General features: G+C 38.1%; 1 pseudogene; it reads left to right on the top strand.

Moving 5' to 3' along the window:
• The first annotated feature begins 8,264 nt into the window (after positions 1-8,264).
• Positions 8,265-15,079, top strand: LOC132360704 (guanylate-binding protein 6-like; annotated as a pseudogene).
• The last annotated feature ends 506 nt before the right edge of the window (positions 15,080-15,585 follow it).

The following is a 15,585-nucleotide window of genomic DNA, read 5'->3' as shown; positions in this document are numbered from 1 at the left end:
TAATAAGGAAATGCAAGCTTTAAATGACACAATAGACCAGATAGATTTAATTGATATTTATAGCACATTCCATCCAAAAACAGCAGGTTACACTTTCTTCTCAAGTGCCTACAGAACATTCTCCAGGATAGATCACATCTTGGGTCACAAATCAAGCCTCAGTAAATTTAAGAAAATTGAAATCATATCAAGCATCTTTTCTGACCACAATGCTATGCGATTAGAAATAAATTACAGGGGGAAAAAAATGTAAAAATCGCAAACAGATGGAGGTTAAACAATACATTACTAAATAACCAAGAGATCACTAAAGAACTCAAAGAGGAAATCAAAAAAATACCTAGAGACTAGTGACAATGAAAAAATGATGATCCAATACTTATGGGATGCAGCAAAAGCAGTTCTAAGAAGGAAGTTTATAGCAATACAATCCTACCTCAAGAAACAAGAAAAATCTCAAATAAACAATCTAACCTTACACCTAAAGGAACTAGAGAAAGAAGAACAAACAAAACCCAAAATTAGCAGAAGGAAAGAAATCATTAAGATCAGAGCGGAAATAAATGACATAGAAACAAAGAAAACAATAGCAAAGATCAATAAAACGAAAACATGGTTCTTTGAGTAGATAAACAAAATTGATAAACCATTAGCCAGACTCATCAAGAAAAAGAGAGAGAGGACTAAAATCAATAAAATTAGAAATGAAAAAGGAGAAGATACAACAGACACCGCAGAAATACAAAGCATCCTAAGAGACTACTACAAGCAACTCTATGCCAATAAAATGGACAACCTGGAAGAAATGGACAAATTCTTAGAAAAGTATAACCTCCTAAGATTGAACCAGGAAGAAATAGAAAATATTAACAGACCAGTCACAAGTAATGAAATTGAAACTGTGATTAAAAATCTTCCAACAAACAAAAGTCCAGGATCAGATGCCTTCACAGGTGAATTCTATCAAACATTTAGAGAAGAGCTAACACCCATCCTTCTCAAACTCTTCCAAAATATTGCAGAGGAAGGAACACTCCCAAACTCATTCTATGAGGCCACCATCACCCTGATACCAAAACAAGACAGAGATACTACAAAAAAAGAAAATTACAGACCAATATCATTGAAGAAAATAGATGCAAAAATCCTCAACAAAATACCAGCAAACAGAATCCAACAACACATTAAAAGAATCATATACCATGACCAAGTGGGAATTATCCCAGGGATGCAAGGATTCTTCAGTATACACAAATCAATCAATGTGGTACACCATATTAACAAATTGAAGAATAAAAACCATATGATCATCTCAGTAGATGCAGAAAAAGCTTTTGACAAAATTCAACACCCACTTATGATAAAAACTCTCCAGAAAGTGGGCATAGAGGGAACCTACCTCAACATAATAAAGGCCATACATGACAAACCCACAGCAAACATCATTCTGAATGGTGAAAAACTGAAAGCATTTCCTTTAAGATCAGGAACAAGACACGATGTCCACTCTCACCACTATTATTTGACATCGTTTTGGAAGTCCTAGCCATGGCAATCAGAGAAGAAAAAGAAATAAAAGGAATACAAATTGGAAAAGAAGAAGTAAAACTGTCACTGTCTGCAGATGACATGATACTATACATAGATAATCCTAAAGATGCCACCAGAGAACTACAAGAGCTAATCAATGAGTTTGGTAAAGTTGCAGTATACAAAATTAATGCACAGAAATCTCTTGCATTCCTATACACTAATGATGAAAAATCTGAAAGAGAAATTAAGCAAACACTTCCATTTACCATTGCAACAAAAAGGATAAAATACCTAGGAACAAACCTATCTAGGGAGACAAAAGACTTGTATGCAGAAAACTACAAGACATTGATGAAAGAAATTAAAGATGATACAAACAGATGGAGAGATATACCATGTTCTTGGATTGTAAGAATCAATATTGTGAAAATGACTATATTACCCAAAGCAATCTACAGATTCAATGTAATCCCTATCAAATTACCAATGGCATTTTTTACAGAACTAGAACATACAAATCTTAAAATTTGTCTGGAGACACAAAACACCTCAAATAGCCAAAGCAGTCTTGAGGGAAAAATACAGAGCTGGAGGAATGAGACTTCCTGACTTCAGACAATACTACAAAGCTACAGTAATCAAGACAATATGGTACTGGCACAGAAACAGAAATATAGATCAATGGAACAGGATAGAAAGCCCAGAGATAAACTCACACACCTATGGTCAACTAATCTATGACAAAGGAGGCAAGGATATACAATGGAGAAAAGACAGTCTCTTCAATAAGTGGTGCTGGGAAAATTGGACAGCTATATGTAAAAGAATGAAATTAGAACACTCTCTAACACCATACACAAAGATAAACTCAAAATGGATTAGAGACCTAAATATAAGACTGGACACTATAAAACTCTTACAGGAAAACATAGGAAGAACACTCTGTGACATAAATCACTGCAAGATATTTTTTGATCCACCTCCTAGAGTAATGGAAATAAAAACAAAAATTAACAAATGGGACCTAATGAGACTTAAAAGCTTTTTCAAGCAAAGGAAACTACAAACAAGACGAAAAGACAACCCTCAGAATGAGAGAAAATATTTGCAAGCGAATCAACGGACAAAGGATTAATCTCCAAAATTTACAAGCAGCTCATGCAGCTCAATATTAAAACAAACAAACAATAAAAAAATGAAACAAATGAAAAAAAGAAATCAAAAATTTGGCAGAAGACCTAAATAGACATTTCTCCAAAGAAGACATACAGGTGGCCAAGAAGCACATGAAAAGCTGCTCAACATCACTAATTATTAGAGAAATGCAAATCAAAACTACAATGAGATATCACCTCACACCAGTAAGAATGGGCATCATCAGAAAATCTATAAACAACAAATGCTGGAGAGGGTGTGGAGAAAAGGAAACCCTGTTGCACTGTTCATGGGAATGTAAATTGATACAGCCAGTATGGAGAACAGTATGGATGTTCCTTAAAAAACTAAAAATAGAATTACTGTATGACTCAGCAATCCCACTACTGGGCATATACCCAGAGAAAACCGTAATTCAAAAAGACACATGCACCCCAATGTTCATTGCAGCACTATTTACAATAGCCAGGTCATGGAAGCAACCTAAATGCCCATTGACAGACGAATGGATAAAGAAGATGTGGTACATTTATACAATGGAATATTACTCAGCCATAAAATGGAACGAAATTGGGTCATTTGTAGAGACGTGAATGGATCTAGAGACTGTCATACAGAGTGAAGTCAGAAAGAGAAAAACAAATATCGTATATTAACTCATATATGTGGAACCTAGAAAAATGGTACAGATGAACCAGTTTGCAGGGCAGAAATAAAGACACAGATGTAGAGAACAAACATATAGACACCAAGTGGGGAAAGTGGTGGTAGGGGGGTGCTGGTGGTGTGATGAATTGGGAGGTTAGGATTGACATATATACACTAATATGTATAAAATGAATAACTAATAAGAACTTGCTGTATAAAAAAATAAATAAAATAAAATTTTAAAAATTAAAAAAATTTGTTGATGATTATGATTTCTTTACTCATTTTGAGTAAACATTCTCTTGTGAATTTGTACCTTTATATTATTTTATTTGAAACACTCAAGACATATAACCTCCAGACCTCCATAATCCCCCATAGATCCACCACAAAAATATAAATGCAAGAGTATGTTACAAAATAGTAGTGATTATTTCTGGGCATGAAATTAGGAGTTTCATATATATACTTTTTTTTTTTAACATCTTTATTGGAGTATAATTGCTTTACGATGGTGTGTTAGTTTCTGTTTTATAACAAAGTGAATCAGCTATACATATACATATATCCCCATATCTCCTCCCTTTTGTGTCTCCCTCCCACCCTATAAAACTGTTAGAGGAAAACATAGGCAGAACACTCTATGACATAAATCACAAGATCCTTTTTGACCCACGAGAAATGGAAATAAAAACAAAAATAAACAAATGGGACCTAATGAAACTTAAAAGCTTTTGCACAGCAAAGGAAACCATAAACAAGACGAAAAGCCAACCCTCAGAATGGGAGAAAATATTTGCAAATGAAGCAACTGACAAAGGATTAATCTCCAAAACTTACAAGCAGCTCATGCAGCTCAATCTTAAAGAAACAAACAACCCAATCCAAAAATGGGCAGAAGACCTAAATAGACATTTCTACAAAGAAGATATACAGATTGCCAACAAACACATGAAAAGATGCTCAACATCACTAATCATTAGAGAAATGCAAATCAAAACTACAATGAGGTATCACCTCATACCAGCCAGAATGGCCATCATCAAAAAATCTACAAACAATAAATGCTGGAGAGGGCGTGGAGAAAAGGGAACACTCTTGCACTGTTGGTGGGAATGTTAATTGATACAGCCACTATGGAGAACAGTATGGAGGTTCCTTAAAAAGCTAAAAATAGAACTACCATACGACCCAGCAATCCCACTACTGGGCATATACCCTGAGAAAACCATAGTTCAAAAAGAGTCATGTACCACAATGTTCATTGCAGCACTATTTACAATAGCCAGGACATGGAAGCACACACTTATTGTTAATGAAAAAGTACTTATGTTAATAACAAGAGTACTTTAAAAATAGAGAGAAATGAAAAGAGATTCAAAGCAAAAAATTGAAACCAAAAAAATCCTGATTGCCTCCCATCAGAAGTACCCCTGAGAGACAGGCTGCTGAACGATCTCAGCCCACTGCTACTTTGCTCACATTCACACCTTCTGCTCTGTCCCCACTGTGGTGTCAAGGACACCTAAGCCAGCAGTGGAGGAGGGGCTGGCCTGGATTTCGCCCGCACTCTGGGGTCTCTCGCCTCGGTTAAAAAAGATAAAAGCCTGTAACAATTAAACCCAGGAGAAGCGCGTGTCCTTTCGATTTCGTTTCTTATAAACCTCACCCATAACAGGATGGCTATAATAACTTGCTTGCTTTTCAGCTTCTAAAGAGAAGAGTTTGTTTCCGGAGGAACCAGACGCAAGAGGAACCCCAGCGTAGAGCCAGAGCGGCTGAGAACTTGTCCCCCGGCTGCAGCGCCTGCGCCAAGTAAGCTTGCTTCGAAACTTTACCTTCCAAGCACATTTCCGTTAAATAACAAAAATATATCCCCCAGCCCAGACCCCACACTGCAGGAGGGAAGGCTGCTGACTGCGGGACCGAGGGTGTGTGTTGCAAGCAGGGTGCTTTGCTGGCGCAGCTCAGCGTCTTTGTTTGGATGCGGGGCGGCCGTGAGTTGTGTCCCTGTGATGCTCTGCTCCTCCTAAAGCAGCCTCGCAGGGCTGAAGCGAAGAGGCCTGCTTGGGTGAAGGAGGAGTGCAGCCGATGTCATCCGCAGAAAGGGAGCTGACGTCCTTTCTAGGACTTAGGGACCAAACCCCTGTTCCCTCGCAGAGGCACTGTGTGGAGTTGCTCCCTTCTGTCCCCTCCTTCCCTCCTCAGACACATCCTGATTGCGCCTCTCTGGGTACTGGAAAAACAGAAATGATGATCCTTGACATACAAATTAAATATTTAAAAAAATTCTTTCTTATATTAACCATATTAATATTACAGAGATTCTACAAAGCTGTATTTATATGAAATAATTCATTCTCACTCTTTCTAATCAACTCAGAAAATAATTATAAGGTCTAAGCCTGTATTTTTATGCGTTGTTGTTTCCAAATTATAGCCCCTACCAAACAAACAAACAAACAAACAAACAAAAAAACCCAACCAACCAAACAAAAAACCACCCATAACTTACTGTTATTTTCAGTTTCAGTGTTTTGCTTTGTTTCTGCAAAGCTGTATTTATATGAAATAATTCATTCTCACTCTTACCAATCAACTCTTAAAAATGACTGTAAGGCCTACTTCTATGCTTCGTTGTTTCCAAATATGTGGTCCCTACAAAAACAAAACAAAACAAAAAAAGAAAACCATAAATGAGTATTATTTTCAGTTTCAGTTGTTTGCTCTTTTTCCTTTGTGAGAATGAAAAAATATTGCTCAGTTTCTTTTCAACTTCTATAAAATAACAACAAAAAATGGGGAGGAAGACAGAGAGCAAGGATGAGTGGGAAACAACTGGGAGCTTTTCCTGGAACTCACTGATCTAAAGAGCTGTGGAGCAGAAATGGTGATTTGTCAACTTTCTTTGGCATGTAAATTAGTCTTGAGCTCAAAACTCCCAATTTCTGATTCAAAATGGTATGTGAGGAATGAAGAGGTCAGGGAGAATGTAGTCTGATAGTCTATACTGCAGGGTTCAGATGCTGGCTTTATTTCTGAGACAGCTCAGCTTTTCCATTTGGACCAGTGGTAGGTACGAGGTGACAGCCTCACACTGTGTCACATAACCAGGACAGCAGCAGGTGGAGTGGAAAGAACTCTGCCTGGAGAGATGAGAGATTAGGGTCTCCTCCTGGCTCTTTGGAGGGGGCAGGGTTGGGAGGCATTTTCTTCATCCATGACCTAAAGTTTCCTCACTGTATATACATTAGGAAATACTCATTGCTTATTCTCAACCAGGGCTCCACATTGGATTGATTTCCTACACATTTTTTTTTTTTTTTGAGTGACCATACTTGGCTCAGAGAGCTCTGACTGCCTTTATTTATTCAATGGCTAAAAAAAATGAGATTCAAAAACAAATGGACAGCCTTACTTCTACCCCCAGTCTCACCCTTAAAATTTGGGACACAAGCATGTTGTCTCCTGGCTGTAGGTCATTGCTCAGGCCCAAGCTTGCCTCTGACACCCCATGGGGCAGCTTCTTTATGGGTATATTCTGAAAATTGGGAAGAACCAACTCAGCACTTCCTGGGAAATAAGTAATTCTTTCTTCTTCCTTAATGAAGTCCTGTGGTAGACATGTCCAGGAGTTATGCAAGCCACCTGAGGGCAGAGTTTGGTTCTGAGTCTTTTCACATGAATATTTTTGAACAGTTACATGAAAGGTGCAGAAATTGGTCTTCTTATTATTCTTCACTGATTTTAATTGAAATAGACATTTTATTGACTTATACATCCTTTTTTTGAAGTTGATGCACATTTCTATTTTTTTAAAAAAATCAATTTCCCAATGATGACTCAATTTCCCTGCACAGAGGGTGATTCTTAAACTGTGTGGCCAAAATGATTTTGATGACTTCTAAAAAAGGAGAAAAATCCAAAGTTGTTTTCCTTTGGAACCCCAAACTCCTTCAGTCCCTAGAATGTTATAAATGGTTCTCTATATATTACATTTCATTGATTTGTCATATATCAAACTGGAATTGTCAATTTAAAAACTCAGATTTTGATGAATACTTGGTATCCTCATCACTAGTTCTATAGCTGTTCTCAACAACTAAGACCAAGAGACAGAAGAGATGCATGAAATCTGTGTCTTAACATTTCATGTCTTGTGTTCCCAAGGTCATCCTAGTCCCAGGTCTTCCCTCAGCATTGGCTTCACTGATCATTTTTCTCTTAGCATCTGCTTAAGCCTTAGATCTGGGGAGAGGATGGTTAGATAAGGTGATGACTTTGCTTCTCAATATAATGACGGTCACCCTCCACCACCCACAACCTCCCTGGCTTTGGGTAGAGCCACTGTACTGCATCATAGGATATGGCTGCCCTATGCCAGCAATAACATCCAATCTGAGATCCTCACAGCACTGGGAGCACTTTAGCCATCTTAGATATTCATTGCAAAGACGTAACCAAAAATAGATGAATTTTTAATTGTAGGCCTTAACCTATGCATACTGTGTCAGGAACACAGTAAGAAAGAATGACTAAACTCAGAGACTCTGAAGTGCAGCCTAGATACGAAGACCCTATTTCCAGAGGCACAGGTGATGATTATCCCTGTTAGTGTTGGATTGATGGTTAGGGACCACCAGAAAGAGCTCTTGTATTTCAGTGTTTCCTTTTGGTTGCTAATTTTGTGTTTCTTTTCTCCCAGTTTCCCTGAAGTATAATTAAGGAATGGAGTTTCCACCAGGACCAGAATGTAGGCTATTGAGTAGGTGGACCTCAGATGCTATCAAGGCATTGATGGACGTTAGAAGGGAAAGGGTCAAGTATTTATGGTTAACAAGGTTTGTTTTAGTGAAAACCTTATTTTCTCAGTCTGTGGCTTGGACAGCAGGCATGTCTCTGGTCCTAAGGTTCCCTGCACTATGCACATGAAGGTGGGCAGGGAAAAAGTCAGTATTAAGAGCTTGGAATAACTCAGATCTTCTCAGGGCCCTTCTATACACATTTTCTTCATGGCAGAAGCACCAGTGAAATAAATAAAGACCTAATTAAAGGTAAATATATGGCCAAGTATAAAAGCCAGTATTACTATAACAACATTTTGCAACTATACTTCTTGTTTTCAATTATATTTAAGAGATCAATTCATTAAAAAATGAGCCTAAAAGCTAGTATTATTTTATTGTAGTCTTTTTTCAAATTAATTTTTATTGCATTATAGGTGCTTTACAATGTTCTGTTAGTATCTGCTGTACAGCAATGTGAATCAGCTATACATATACATATATCCCCTCTTTTTTGGATTTCCTTCCCATTTAGGTCACCACAGAGCACTAAGTAGAGTTCCCTGTGCTATACAGTAGGTACTCATTAGTTATCTGTTTTATCCATAGTAGTGTATATATATGTCAATCCCAGTCTCCCAAATCATCCCACCACCCCCCTTTCCCACTTGGTATCCATATGATTTTTCTCTATGTCCGTGTTTCTATTTCTACTTTGCAAATAAGATCATCTACACCATTTTTCTAGATTCCACATATATATGTTAATATGATACTTGTTTTTCTCTTTCTTTGTTACTCCTATAATATTTCATTTATATGTTTTTCTCTTTCTGACTTACTTCACTCTCTATGACAGTCTCTATGTCCATCCACGTATCTGCAAATGACACAATTTCGTTCCTTTTTAAGGCTGAGTAATATTCCATTTTATATATATACCACATATATTTTTTTTAACATCTTTATTGGAGTATAATTGCTTTTCAATGGTGTGTTAGTTTCTGCTGTATAACAAAGTGAATCAGCTATACATATACATACATCCCCATATCTCCTGATGCTTGCGTCTTCCTCCCAACCTCCTTATCCCACCCCTCTAGATGGACACAAAGCACTGAGCTCATCTCCCTGTGCTATGCGGCTGCTTCCCACTAGCTATCTATTTTACGTTTGGCAGTGAATATATGTCCATGCCACTCTCTCACTTCATTCCAGCTTACCCTTTCCCCTCCCCATGTCCTCAAGTCCATTCTCTACGTCTGCATCTTTATTCCTGTCCTGCCCCTAGGTTCGTCAGAACCACTATTTTTTTTTAGATGCCATATATGTGTGTTAGCATACGGTATTTGTTTTTCTCTTTCTGACTTACTTCACTCTGTATGACAGTCTCTAGTTCCATCCACCTTACTACAAATAACTCAATTTCATTTCTTTTTATGGCTGAGTAATATTCCACTGTATATATGTGCCACATCTTTTTTATCCATTCATTTGTCGATGGACACTTAGGTTGCTTCCATGTCCTGGCTATTGTAAACAGAGCTGCAATGAACATTGTGGTACATGGCGCTTTTTGAATGATGGTTTTCTCAGGGTATGTGCCCAGTAGTGGGATTGCTGAGTTGTATGGTAGTTCTATTTTTAGTTTTTTAAGGAACTGCCATACTACTCTCCATAGTGGCTGTATCAATTAACATTCCCACCAACAGTGCAAGAGGGTTCCCTTTTCTCCACACCCTCTCCAGCATTTCTTGTTTGTAGATTTTCTAATGATGCCCATTCTAACTGGTGTGAGGTGATACATGCATGAAGGCTAAACAGTATGCTACTAAATAACTAAAAGATCACTGAAGAAATCAAAGAGGAAATCAAAATATACCTAGAAACAAATGACAATGAAAACACGACAGCCCAAAACCTATGGGATGCAGCAAAAGCAGTTCTAAGAGGGAAGTTTATAGCAATACAATCCTACCTCAAGAAACAAGAAACATCTCAAATAAACAAACTAACCTTACACCTAAAGCAATTACAGAAAGAAGAACAAACAACCCCCAAAGTTAACAGAAGGGAACAAATCATGAAGATCAGATCAGAAATAAATGAAAAAGAAATGAAGGAAACGAGAGCAAAGATCAATAAAACTGAAAGCTGGCTCTTTGAGAAGACAAACCAAATTGATAAGCCATTAGCCAGACTCATCAAGAAAAAAAAGGAGAAGACTCAACTCAACAGAATTAGAAATGAAAAAGGAAAAGTAACAACTGACACTGCAGAAATACAAAGGATCATGAGAGATTACTACAAGCAACTATATGCCAATTAAATGGCAAATCTGGAAGAAATGGACAAATTCTTAGAAAAGCACAACTTTCCAAGACTGAACCAGGAAGAAATAGAAAATACAAACGGACAAATCACAAGCACTGAAATTGAAACTGTGATTAAAAATCTTCCAATAAACAAAAGCCCAGGAGCAGATGGATTCACAGGCAATTTCTATCAAACATTTAGAAAAGAACTAACACCTATCCTTCTCAACCTCTTCCAAAACATTGCAGAGGGAGGAACACTCCCAAACTCATTCTATGAGGCCACCATCACCCTGATACCAAAACCAGACAAAGATGTCACAAAGAAAGAAAACTACAGGCCAATATCACTGAAGAACATAGATGCAAAAATCCTCAACAAAATACCAGCAAACAGAATCCAACAGCACATTAAAAGGATCATACACCATGATCAAGTGGGGTTTATTCCAGGAATGCAAGGATTCTTCAATATACGCAAATCAATCAATGTGATACACCATATTAACAAACTGAAGGAGAAAAACCATATGATCATCTCAATCGATGCAGAGAAAGCTTTCGACAAAATTCAACACCCATTTATGATAAAAGCCCTGCAGGAAATAGGCATAAAGGGAACTTTCCTCAACATAATAAAGGTCATATATGACAAACCCACAGCCAACATCATCCTCAATGGTGAAAAACTGAAACCATTTCCACTAAGATCAGGAACAAGACAAGGTTGCCCACTCTCACCACTATTATTCAACATACTTTTGGAAGTGTTAGCCACAGCAATCAGAGAAGAAAAAGAAATAAAAGGAATCCAAATCGGAAAAGAAGAAGTAAAGCTGTCACTCTTTGCAGATGACATAATACTATACATAGAGAATCCTAAAGATGCTACCAGAAAACTACTAGAGCTAATCAATGAATTTGGTAAAGTAGCAGGATACAAAATTAATGCACAGAAATCTCTTGCATTCCTATATACTAATGATGAAAAATCTGAAAGTGAAATTAAGAAAAACACTCCCATTTACCATTGCAACAAAAAGAATAAAATATCTAGGAATAAACCTCCCTAAGGAGACAAAAGACCTGTATGCAGAAAATTATAAGACATTGATGAAAGAAATTAAAGATGATACAAATAGATGGAGAGATATACCATGTTCTTGGATTGGAAGAATCAAGATCCTTCTTTATATTTACTTTCTTCTTTAGTTGTCTTATTGTTTTAATGAAGATAGAGCCACAGGATGCTACAGTTACTAAGAACGATAGAGAATAGATAATTCAACCTCAGCATTTCATGCATGAAGAACCTGAGGCCCAGGGACGTTAAGAAAGTTTTCCATAGTCTTGCAGAGATTTCAGGGTTGGGAGTAAATCTCTGTATTCTGGCTACATTGCTTGTGTTTCTCCACTAGAATGCTTTTCTCATGAGGACCACAGTTGGACCAATCTTTCTACCAGATTCCTTGGAAATCTATCTCCTCTGTTCCTTGCTTCTGGTGACATCCCTCTACATTTCCCTTGCAGGAAATCATAAAGAACAAAAAGGAGGTTTTCTTGCTGCAGAATGAAGAGGCATCTGTCAAATACTGCCAGGCTAAACTTGATCAGCTTTCAAAGGCCCTAATGGAAAGTGTTTCAGCAGGAATTTTCTCTGTTCCTGGAGGGCACAAACTCTACAGGAAAGCAAAGGAAAGGTTTGAATAGGATTATTGCCAAGTACCCAGGAAAGGAGTGAAGGTGAGGGATAAGGGAAGCATGGGGAGCCTACATAATAGAGTCAAGGGGGTTTCCGGAAAATCTGAGAGCACAGCACCAGGTGTGGGTAATGAGAGAGCATGGGCATATCATGACAACTTTAGCTCTCAAGGCCCATTACATGCTATTTATCCCTGAGGAGAAATGTCCAGTCCCCCAAAACAAGTATGGATTTCTAAAATCCACCAGAGACAGAACAGAAGTTATTCATTTTCTTTATCCAAAAACATGACATTTAATGTGCCACATGCTGGGGATTTATGATGCAAAGTCAGAATCTTTGTACTCAAGGCTGATTAAAGTGAGAGAGGAAGTCAAATAAATAGACAATTGTATATGGAGGAATAACGCTTATGAAACTGTGATCTTGGGCTGCACTGGTGGTGGTAATAAACATCAAAATAACAATACAAAGAATATATATCGAACTGTTATTGCCTATAGGTATAACGTCAAGCTCTTTCTCTAGAGATTTAAATTTAATCCTCCAAAAGATGTTCTGAAGCATCTACTCTTATTACCCACATTTTATATATGTGAACTAGGAGGCACGGGATGGTTAAATAACTTGCTTAAATTTACACACTAGCAAGTGGTAGGAGAGAACAACTGCATAGATTACAGTCAGACTTTCACACTGGGCACATAGTCTAGGAAAATTTCCTGAAAAAGAGGGGGATGTAAGTTGAAATATTTGTACATGTTGTTCAGGTTGAGATGTTATCCAAAGGGAAGAGCCCCAGGTAAACATGCAAATATATGAGACTGTGGGTTTGTCCAACTGTGTTTAATTCTGACTGCTTGATACCTGGAGCAGATGGAAGGAAGTAGCACTGGGCAGGGGACTGGAGAGAGATAGGGAGAGTCTCTGGTGACACTCGGGAGCTTGGATGCTTTGTAGGAGGATCCTGGAGCATTTGAAGCAGAAAGTAAAAATGACATGGATGGACTTGTTTGTACAGAACAAGTCTCCTCAGTAGGAATCTAAAGTGCTTTGGTCCTTCTTAATTCCTCAGGCATATGAGGTGCTCCAGAGCTTCTTGCAGTCTGAGGTGGCAACTGAGAAATCCATTCTGCAAGCAGATGAAGCCCTGACCTATAGGGAGAAGGCCATAGCAGGTATGGGGCAGGGCTTAACTCTTAGCAGGGTTGGGATGTTCCTGCAATGCCCTCTGACAGATCGAATGAAGATCTTTCCAAAATAACGAGCTTCCAATTCTTTTGTGGAATACACTCTCTGCTAAATCTGAAAATAACAGAGTTGTGGTTGGACATCAGCCAGACGGTCAAGGCCCTTCCGATCATATTCTCAAACCTGCTCTTGATGGTGTGGCACTAGGTGAATTCAGAGATTTCTCACCCTCTTTTTCAGATTTGATTTGGTCTCTGATCCCAAGAAGGTAGAGTTTGAGCCTGATCTGCTACTTTCTTCTCTTTCTGAAACCTTAATGGGGCAGAGGAGCAAGTCAGGAAGGAGGCAGCTGAGAAGGAACAGGAATTGCTAAGACAGAAACACTGGGAGCAGCAACAGCAGATGGAGGCTCAAGAGAGAAACCTCAGGGAAGACATAGTCCGACTGAGAGAGAAGCTGGAGAGGGAAAGAGAAAACCTTCTGAGAGAGCAGGAAAGGATGCTGGAGCACAGGCTGAAGGTAAGTCTGGCATGGCCTCACTAGTTCCTGACTGTCACTGACCTGGCACATCAGGAAGGAATGCGTGAAAGTTAAAGCAAAATTAAAAAAAAAAAAAAGCACTACTGCCATTTACTGCATTTGATTCACTCAAATTTTTGAATCCTGGCTTTTCAAAAGATCTTTGAATTCTGCTCCACACTGAGACCCTGGAGAGTCCAGGATGACCTTGGCCCCTCCAAGTCCTTGAAGAATATAAATAACCTCTCCAAGATTTTAAATTCTCTATAGCTGAGATTCTAGGAAGATCTCATGGAGCCCAAATTATTCAGGGTTTCGTGGATTATCAAGTAGCTATTCCATCTAGGTGTTTTTAATATTAGCGGCAATTGGGTGTTTTGCTAAGATCACTGTCAATGGTCAGGAACCCTACTAGCACCAAAGACCCTGATTTGGATCTATGCTGACCTAAAACTATCTGATATGTCCAGATATAGAAGTGTGGGGAACTGACACCTTATAAACTTGCTGTAGTTTTCTCCAGGTGTGGATAGCTTGCCTGTGTCACCACATAGAATTGGGGGAATTCTCTTTCCCATCTAGAAGTGTTTATATGGGATTTCTTGATCAGCTTATAAGTTCCCATTATTTCCACGATATGGGTGACCATGCCATCCCAAATGGGACTGATAATTTGTGCAAGTGAACTAATGGCTCTCTCCCAACCCTAAGTTTTGGTTGGAACGTATGATTGCATTTGTCCTCATGCCTGACTTAGAACCCTAGCAAAGCCCTAATGGTGTATGAATATCAGTAAGATTAGGAACTATCCTTCCTCTCACTGTCCAGGTCTAAACCAGAAGATATTCTTTGCTTCAAATATTGTCCTTTGATGATCTAATAAGAGAGAATAATTATATGTGTCAAACAGAGACAATTTAGCAAAGTTCTTAAATATAAAATCTGACTCTTGAAAAAATGGGGATTTTCAAAAGTTCGCTTTTTCCTCTGCCCACAATCCTTTGTTTTAGATTCAAAATGATCTGCTTACTGAAGGATTTAGTAATGAATCCGAGCAGATGAAAGAAGAGATGAATCGTCTAAGAAATATAATTGAGAATAATAAAAAGGATAAGACTCTCTGGATTGCACGGGCCTTGGACACACTTGCCACTGAAACAACTACAATTCTGTATGTTCCTGCTAAACTAATTGGTCAGGGTCTGAAGGGCCTAAGCTCACTGTTTAAATAGGATTAGCTTTTATTTTAAGGAAATTATAGAATATGGATATATGCTCTGCCCTATTTTTGACATGTATGTTTTTTAGTTTCACTCAGAAAGCTTTAAACATAAAAAGTGCCTACTAGAGGATATCACTGCCTGACACACTTTAGATAGATTAAATGTTGGTTTTACTAGTTAGTGTAAAGGGGAAAACAAATAACTTTATAAAAAGGGTTGGCAAACTTTGGCCTATAGACCAAATCTGCCCTGCTATTTTTGTAAGTAAAGTTTTATTGGCACAATACCACACTCATTCATTTGCATATTGTCTATGGCTGCTTTCATGCCCCAACATCTGCAGAGTTGAATAGTTGCAACAAACACTGTTTGACCCATAAAATATAAAGTATTTCCTCTTGGGTCCTTTACAGAAAAAGTTGGCCACCTGCTGTTTCAGGAGGTAGAAAGAGACTAAATTTGCAATAGAGGTAAAAATTACCTTGAAAAAACGTGTCAAGCATGACACTGAAAGT

The sequence above is a fragment of the Balaenoptera ricei genome, chromosome 1, assembly GCF_028023285.1.
Source record: "Balaenoptera ricei isolate mBalRic1 chromosome 1, mBalRic1.hap2, whole genome shotgun sequence".
Taxonomy (NCBI): Eukaryota; Metazoa; Chordata; class Mammalia; order Artiodactyla; family Balaenopteridae; genus Balaenoptera; species Balaenoptera ricei.
The sequence above is the reverse complement of the archived record's forward strand: the minus strand, read 5'-3'. Positions and strand labels throughout refer to the sequence as shown.